Below are 9,351 nucleotides of genomic sequence, written 5' to 3' on the forward strand. Positions count from 1 at the left end.
ACTTTGGTCCTACATTTTCTGATTCTATCATTGAAGAAATTTAATCTGTATTGTAAACATCGGTTGTGGAGAATTATAGTAACAAGTAGTCATGTTCATATTGACTATATAATAACTTGAGCAGAAATACTGATAGGTCAAGCAATTAATCAACAGACAATATTATAATTTTAAAATATTATTTATCAAACATACGTGGACGTTTCCGCTCTTGAAGCCATCACAAACACTTCAATAAGATTAATATCACATAAAAACTTTTGAAAGAACGATCATGAATGTAGTATTGATAGTTGAGAAAATTCAAAACAAATATTGGAGCCCATTGCTAAGAAGTTCATAAATTCACCACAAGATGGCTAAATATATAATGGCTAAATATACAATAAAGACAAACACCAAGGATGAGAACTTCACACTTGAGCTCTTTCATGGCATCTAAGTAATAGTTTAGTCGAGAAGAATGTAAAGTCCGTAGTTGAAAGGTAGTTGCATCAAATGTGGTAACTTACTTTGAGACTTCTTCACATGTTCATCATATCATTAATAATAATAATAAATGGTTTAAAAGTATAAATAATTAAATACAATGGAATATGATTGTTTCTTACAATTGCAATGTACTTTACGTTACACGGACACAGATAGGTCTTTTGGCGATGATGGAATAGGAAAGGCCTAGGAGTGCGAAGGAAGCGGCCCGGGGCTTTTATTTAAGACACAGCCCTAGCATTTGTCTAGTGTAAAATGGGAAACCACGGAAAACCATTTTCAGGGCTGCCGACGGTGGGGTTCCAACACACTATCCCCCGAATAGAAACTCACAGCTGCGCACCCCTAACCGCTCGACCAACTCGCCCGGTATGAAAATTAAAGAATGTGGTTGGAGATGAGCGAAGGTCTAACACTTGATTGGTAAAGGATATGAAAATTGTTATGGACTGGATATTTTTGGTTTGAAGTTGTATTGGTTATAAAGAAGGGTGTTAATTTTATCAGAGATATCAAGTATTATAGTTTTTACTATTCGTAAAATTAGTATGCAAGCCTGTCTTCGATAGTTGGAATTACTATGCGAAAATTAACTTGAAATTGTAAATGACCAATTTCATGTAGCTTTCGATAGAATGCCAATGGTCATAATTCGGTTTACTGATGTTCTCTGTAGCATGAAGAGGAACTACTAGAAAATTCATAGTCCACTAACGAATTCAGCGCACAACACACAAGCGGACATTCATAACTGAAGTAGATAATGTTACAGATGCTACTTTCAACAATTACTATGCCATCCTCACTGAAAGAGAGGCATTTTATTGAGAATACCATGTGGAATTCCACCTTACCCGTACCATATCACTACCATGGAAATACCTACAACGAAACACCAACGATTAAAAGTTGTTAGATGTCACCCCACAAACTCAGAGGCAAGAGTTCTCCCTCGTGGTTACAGACAGGAGTAATATTGCACACGCCAGAATTGTGAAGATTAATTCACTCCACCAATAGAAGATACTTTCACTAAATAGTTCAATTGTGAAAGTCTTCATTACATATATTTTTTTGTAACCTACAACTCGTGCCAATTTCATCCTTTTGCACATTCCTGTAGTTTTGTTTCTGATATCGCCACAGAAGGCGACGCAACTGAGCAGAACCGATTTAATGCCTCACTCTATTTATCTCAGCATAGATTTAGCTGGTTTTGTTTAGAGCTTGGCTCGAATTCACGCTAATAAGTGGCGAAGATGATACAACCACTTCACTGAAAGAAACGTATATTTCTGCAGTAGATTCAAAAGTCATGGTCATGAGAGATGCATTGTATTTTTCTTGTGAAAAAGATGTAATAAGCGATATCTGATGGCAATTTGAACTGTTGACATTTTTCGTTTTCAATATCGCTGTGAAAGACAGATGGAAATAGCGATTTATTTTCGCTTCTCTTTACGTCGCACTGACATAGATAGGTCATATGACAACGATGTCATAGGAAAGGGCTAAGAGTGAGAAGAAAGCAGCTTTGGCCTTTATTAAGATACTGTCCGAGAGTTTGCCTGATGTGAAACTGGGAAACCACGGAAAACCATCTTCAGGGATGCCAACAGTGGGGTTAAAACCCACCATCTCCCGAATACAACCTCACAGCTACGCGACCCTAACCGCGCTGCCAATTCACTCGGTAGCAGCAATTATATATATCCTATGTTAAGTAGACATCTTGCAGAATAACTTATTATAAACTCGAATACACTTTGTTACCGTTAAAAGTGAATGTGAATTTTGTTAATGGTTTCAACAGTGAGTATTTTTCGAACAATTATCACTAAATATTTTCAGTGACTGTGCTAGGATGTTAAAATGAAATAATATATTTTACAATTAAATACAAGACGCGTTACAATGAAACACATCTATGAAAATTAAGACACACTTTCTCTTATATGTCTACATAAATCACTTTCAAAATAGTTTTGCCATGTTATATACAATGCAGTAAGGAACAAGATACAGAGTTAGGTCCCAGTCTTCACATATCTTAATTCACTTCCTCGTCTGCTTCGCCTCTGCACTCTGCTTGACAATTGGAAGGACAAAATTGAAGATATATGCAATCTTCCGGCTATTTAATTAACTAGGCATCCGGCTCCTTGGCTTCATGGTCAGCTTAGAGCTTTTCGGTTCGACTCTCGGCCATTTTGGAGGTTTTAACCTCAAATGATCAATTCCTTTTACCTCTGGGACTGGTTGTTCATACTGTCCCTAACATCCTTGAAACACACACATCACATACAACACTCTACTCCGCTACAATAGCACGCAGGTTCCCACACTTATCAGATGCCGCCCACCTCATCGAGGGTCTGCCTTGGCAAGAAACAGCCACACTCAATTATTGTACTTAGTAACTAGAAGCTCATGAAGTTTAAATTCTCCTGGTTTTAATTGTTTGTGGAAAAAATTAAATCCCCAGATATCTCACACTTTTAAATTAAGAGGTCCGTTCTTTGGCTCAGGATTGAAGTTGATGGGAAGAAATAATTCAATTAGAATGTTATTAGATCTTAAATTTCTTAATCTTCTACCCACGTTCATTTTCAAACCGTGGAGGGTAGCACTCAATGAGTTGACGGGTAGGGATTACATGGGTCCAGAATGAGAAGTGAGCAGGATAAGGATGGTAAAAATACAAGAAGAAGCGAGATAGGCTATGTTCTTTGATTAAGTTAGACAGTCTGGCAGCGAGCTAGAATATTGGATGGAATTTTAGGCGTCTGCCTCGAACACTGTAATGAAGTGTAGCGTGATATATCACAGAGTTCCAGACAATATTCGTAGGAGCAATTCTTTCATTACAGGAAAATGAGGAGAATGTGTGTACACAGAAACTTGTTACTTGGTGACAAAAAAAAGTGATGCCGGCACTCTAAATAATAAACTGTAGATAAACAGGTGTCAGGAATTCCTTTGTGAAACGTAATAATATAGAAATGGAGGAGAAATCGAATAAGTTACGTGTTTGTAGTAGACCGTGTGGGAAAAGGGAAACATTAGAAATGTATTCGAATAAATAAGAGAGACGGGATAATGGATCGAAGTATTTTCATCTCCCTTGAACAAATCAGGAATTGTATAAAAGGAAAATTAATTTTAATTGCTGTCTGCTGGATTGTCAATACACAGGTTGGTTGGTTCGTTAGATAGAACCAACAAAGATTATGCTATTATAGGGAAAGCTCGAAAAACGATGGCGGCGTCAAACTGTGGCTGCCAGAATGAGGTAGTTTGCCGTTGCTTTCCTCAGTGGATTTTTTTTTTGCTAGGGGCTTTACGTCGCACCGATACAGATAGGTCTTATGGCGACGACCTCAGTGGATCAGAAAGTGCTATTGTAGTATGACCAACCTTATGAGCAGCACCTTCCATTACATTTAGACGCACTCAGCACCACTCACACATCACCAGCTCCCACACTGTTAAAGTCATAAATAAGACTGAGACTTTAGTGGAAGCTTCTGTTTGTTCTAGCTAACGTCAAGAGATAGATGAATACTGCAGCCATCAAAAAATAGCAAAAGGCGCTTTAAGTGGTGGATTATTGTTAGATGACGATCTCCCTCTGTGAATCAGCAGTAGTCGTGGCCTCCAGATTTAAATCTAACAGTGGCGGTCTAATATTTGAAGGGTGGAAAAATATTCATTCCACATTTTATGCCTTACGACGTTCACATGTTTATAAGATCTCTGGTGACACATTGGTGCTTACTCGGCAAAATAAATTAAAACTTGATATCTCTATCGTCTTGCATAATATAAGGGAACGACGAAAATGACACGCACGCTACCTAAATCGTATAAAAATAATATCCTCCATATGGTGGCTGAGGCTATATTTTTAAAAAGCTATTTGTTCGGGGCATCGACCTAGAGAGATCTTTTGCCCCTATTTGCACAATGTGATAGGAACATACGTGTAATTAGAATTGAGGAAGTCTAGGGTGTTAATAATAATTTCGTGTGGCTATTTCTAGCTGAGTGCAGCCTTTGTAGGGTAGACCCTCTGATGAGGGTGGGCAGCATCTGCCGTGTGTAGGTAACTGCGTGTTATTGTGGTGGAGGATAGTATTATGTGTGGTGTATTATTGCCGCACCCATTTGTCCATGTAAGTTACGCTACACTGTGCTGCTGCATTGGGCTGTGTTCTGTTATCTACATTATGTTGTTTCATTAGCAATGGTATAGTCGAAGACAAGTCTGGTCCGATACGAAATGTTTGGTGCGTTATGTTCGCCGACCACTTCAAGTCTATATGAAACTAAACCAGTTTATGCAAGCACAATACTACAAATTTAACAAGCCAACAGCAGCAATATAACTAGCTAGCTAGTACTTCTATCTGATGTTTGATATTAAAGTTATGAAATGAAAATCCACAGCCTGTTTCCAGTCATTCGACCGGGTCAGGAATGGATTGAATGAAGCCCCCATCTAGCGGCGAGGATAGTAATTGTGCCGGCTGAAAAGCCTGTCGCATTCCTCTGGGGCAATAATTAATGAATGACAGATGAAATGAAATGATATTGGAGAATGTTGCTGAAATGAAAGTGACAGGGAAAAGCGGAGTAACCGGAGAAAAACCTGCCCCGCCTCCGCTTTATCAAGCACAAATCTCACATGGAGTGACAGGGATTTGAACCACGGAACCTACTGGTGAGAGGCCGGCGTGCTGCCACCTGAGCAACGGAGGCTCTCGTCATCAAAGTCATGGAACCTCCAATTGTATTTTGAACTGAAAAAGAGAGACACAATATTTTTCACTTTGATTAATTATAAGGAATTCAAACCACTGCCGCATTGGCGGAAAGGTTGTGACTATTTCGCTAAACTGTGACCATTAGTGTATTCATTGTGGCTATTAGTGTATGCCAAAATGGTTTCTTCTCGTACGATAGATAATAGCTTCTGTCCGCCTCTGTGGTGTAGTGGTTAGCGTGATTAGCTGTCACCCCCGGAGGCCCGGGTTCGATTCCCGGCTCTGCCACGAAATTTGAAAAGTGGTACGAGGGCTGGAACGGGGTCCACTCAGCCTCAGGAGGTCAACTGAGTAGAGGTGGGTTCGATTCCCACCTCAGCCATCCTGGAAGTGGTTTTCCGTGGTTTCCCACTTCTCCTCCAGGTGAATGCCGGGATGGTACCTAACTTAAGGCCACGGCCGCTTCCTTCCCTCATCCTTGCCTATCCCTTCCAATCTTCCCATCCCTCCACAAGGCCCCTGTTCAGCATAGCAGGTGAGGCCTCCTGGGCGAGGTACTGGTCATACTCCCCAGTTGTATCCCCCAACCAAGAGTCTGAAGCTCCAGGACACTGCCCTTGAGGCAGCAGAGGTGGGATCCCTCGCTAAGTCCGAGGGAAAAACCGAACCTGGAGGGTAAACAGATGATGATAATGATGATGATGAGATAATAGCTGCTGTACAAGATTTGTAGCACAAAGAAAATTGATAACCAGTCTCAATTCAACGCACTAGAAGAATGTCAACCATAAACCAGATTTAAGGCACCTATCGGACTTATAACAGTTAATGAACTTTCGCGGTTTTTACTTTTAGGAATACAACTACTTCACTACAAGGGAGTTGTGAGAGTATTCTCACCCACATCAAAATTACGGGACGGTGAGAGCGTCTCTTATATTACCACAGACTACCACAGTGACTAAATTTATTTATTTATTTATTTATTTATTCATTTTTTACTTACATTTACGATAATATTAGGGCTCACGGCCCTCTCTTACACTTAACCACTTTCAATATAAAACATTTAAAATGTAAACAAAAATGAAAGCAAGACATGGTAATTCTACAAAAAACTAAATACTGTTCATTGATACAACATAAATACAATAAAAATTAAATGCTTAGTACAGTACGTATAATTTTATCTGAATACTTGCACCAAATGGTCAAGTGAAATGAATTTATAATAATATTCTTATAATAGATGTGGTCCGACTCGTTGACTGAATGGTCAGCGTTGAGGCCCTCAGTTCAGAGGGTCCCGGGTTCGATTCCCGGCCGAGTCGGGGATTTTAATCGCATGTGATTAATTCTTCTGAATCTGGGACTTGCTGCTCGTGTTTGTACCAACACTTTCCTCCTCATATTAATACAATACACTACACTACCAAGCATCACAGGAACACGCAATACTGATTACATCCCTCCATATAGGGTAGGAGTCAGGAAGGACATCTGGCCGTAAAACATGACCAAATCCACCTGTGCGACCCCACAGAAGATTCTTATAATAGATAGCAGGTAATGTGAACTACTGAAATACAGTTCTGTAATTTCCATATTAATTACAAAACAGAATGATGAAATTATAAACAATTAAGATCGGGTAAGAAATCAGTAAGGCAATAAGAGTCATAATACTAGTAATAATAAAAAGAAATGTAATAATAATATTAATAATAACAATACGAGTAATAATAATGACAGAACTGCATACCAGAAAAAAAAACATTCACACAACATACACACACTGATTCATACGTCTCAGTTATATGTTGCTAGAAAAAACTTTCGTCAGGCAGATATGAATACCGAGCTCGATAGCTGCAGTCGCTTAAGTGCGACTAGTATCCAGCCGGAAGATAGTAGGTTCGAGCCCCACTGCCGGCAGCCCTGAAGATGGTTTACCGTGGTTTCCCATTTTCACACCAGGCTGTAGATTAATTAAGGCCACGGCCGCTTCCTTCCCACTCCTAGCCCTATCCTGCCTATTCGTCGCCATAAGACCTATCTGTGTCGGTGCGATGTAAAGCTAATGAAAAAAAATTTGCAGATATGAATATAAGATAGGAAGTCAAGTGCCGAATATCGATTGGGAGAGTATTCCAAAGTCTCGATGCAGTAAATAGAAAAGAATTATTGTAGGAATTCGTTCGATTTAGGGTAATTTCAAGCAGGAAACCATAATGGGTGCCAATTTTATGGAATGAGGAAAGGAAACGAATATCGGATGATACGTAAGTAGTAGTGTTCGTCGAAAGTAGATGTTAAAAAAAAATTGTCATTAGGTGAAAAATTATGCGTAGCCATCTCAATGTGATACCCGAAGTTCTGTATTAAAATGTTTAATTACGATTAATGACTTTGCGTTACATTTCATTAAATTTGTTTATTTACTCTGGAAATATTAGGTTCATATGGCCCTCTCTTTCATCTAACCAGATTATGAGATTATTATTATTTAACATATGATACTACAGTTGACAATAGACTCTATGTACAGGTTCTTGACACACACACAAAATAAAGATATACAATTGACTCTATATACGCCTCAAAATATATACAAATATATATATACAAATTCCACATTAAAAAGGATAATAATAAATAAAAATTACATACAGCTATTAACTTAATGAAATATCAGCAGGCTTGCATATAATGATAGAAATCAAGTGATAGACGGTGATGGGGAGAACATTATAATCACGAAGTTGTCAAAATCTACGAAAAATAATAATTGATACAACTGAACCATTATTATATAGTAGCAAGGTAGTTAGAGTAAGAGGTAGGGAACACGCGCTCCACGCTTGGCCGTCGATGACGTCATCGTGAACCCTCAGCGCCTTGTCTTCCCTGTGAGGTAGGCTAATACACAGCTGTGAGCTATTCTGTTTTAGCCACTAGTTAGAGATAAGAGAACTTCATTGATATTTTCAAATCATGGCAGAAAAGGCATTCCACTTCACTATTACAGTAAAGTAATAATATGAGATCTAATACAGTGTGAATCAAGCAGCGTTTCTGAAGTATTTCGATCTGTATAAAAGGTTGTAACAATGCTAAGACAGTGATCGCAGTGGAATGGCCATTCCATATGTTCATATTCTCAACACCTATGATAACAATAACGAGGGGCTCTAATTGTTACAGACTCGAACATTAAATCTTGATGACTGCAAGAAATATGTCCGTTGTTACAAGCAATATTGGAAAACTATATACACTGTCAACAACACAAACAGCAAAAGAATATTGAAATTTCACGACCGCATTGTAATCGAAACAGACTTTCAACGTATTAGGTCGTGTTACGTACATGTAGTACGTGTTGAAGAGATGTTAAGGGAGGTTGTGGGTTCGGATCCCACTGGTGTCCGGCTGGCCAGTTTTGTTCTGTACTTAACATCTCTTCAACACGTACTACATGTACGTAACACGACCTAATACGTTGAAAGTCTGTTTCGATTACAAACAGCAAATGTTTGGAAACTGTCCACAACATAAACAGTACAGTAAATGTTCTCCTCCAAGTGCCAGGAACTGACAAATTCCACTTTAATATTATATAGGCTATATAAATTAATTAGCCTGTATATTAACATTCTTAGCACTGGTTTCATACACAACTTAATAAATTGCCTTTCTTAAAAAATAACAGGTATGTTATTCACAAATAATAATGCCGATATGTTTAAGAAAGAATATCAAACACACTTATCTATAGCATCAGTGGAATTTCTTTGCTTTTCTTCTTTCTTTACCGGTATTGTATTAATTGAAACCCGGTCTCTTGAATGTCTTATTGTTTAAATCGTGCATTCGAATAAAAGAATGGCTTCTCACGAAGCAACTTGTAAGCTAATAAATTTCGGGGAATTCCTTCTTCAGAATATCCGTATTGTTTGTGATTATGTTAGAACTCTCTTTCAGTTCTTTCCCGTGGTAACATTTGAACTCTTTTTCCATCTGCACTACCGTGGTGTGCCATCTCTCTGTAAGCTGCATCAAACTGTCTCTACACGTTTTTGAAATCTAATTT

The sequence above is a fragment of the Anabrus simplex genome, chromosome 5 (assembly GCF_040414725.1).
Source record: "Anabrus simplex isolate iqAnaSimp1 chromosome 5, ASM4041472v1, whole genome shotgun sequence".
NCBI classification, from domain to species: domain Eukaryota; kingdom Metazoa; phylum Arthropoda; class Insecta; order Orthoptera; family Tettigoniidae; genus Anabrus; species Anabrus simplex.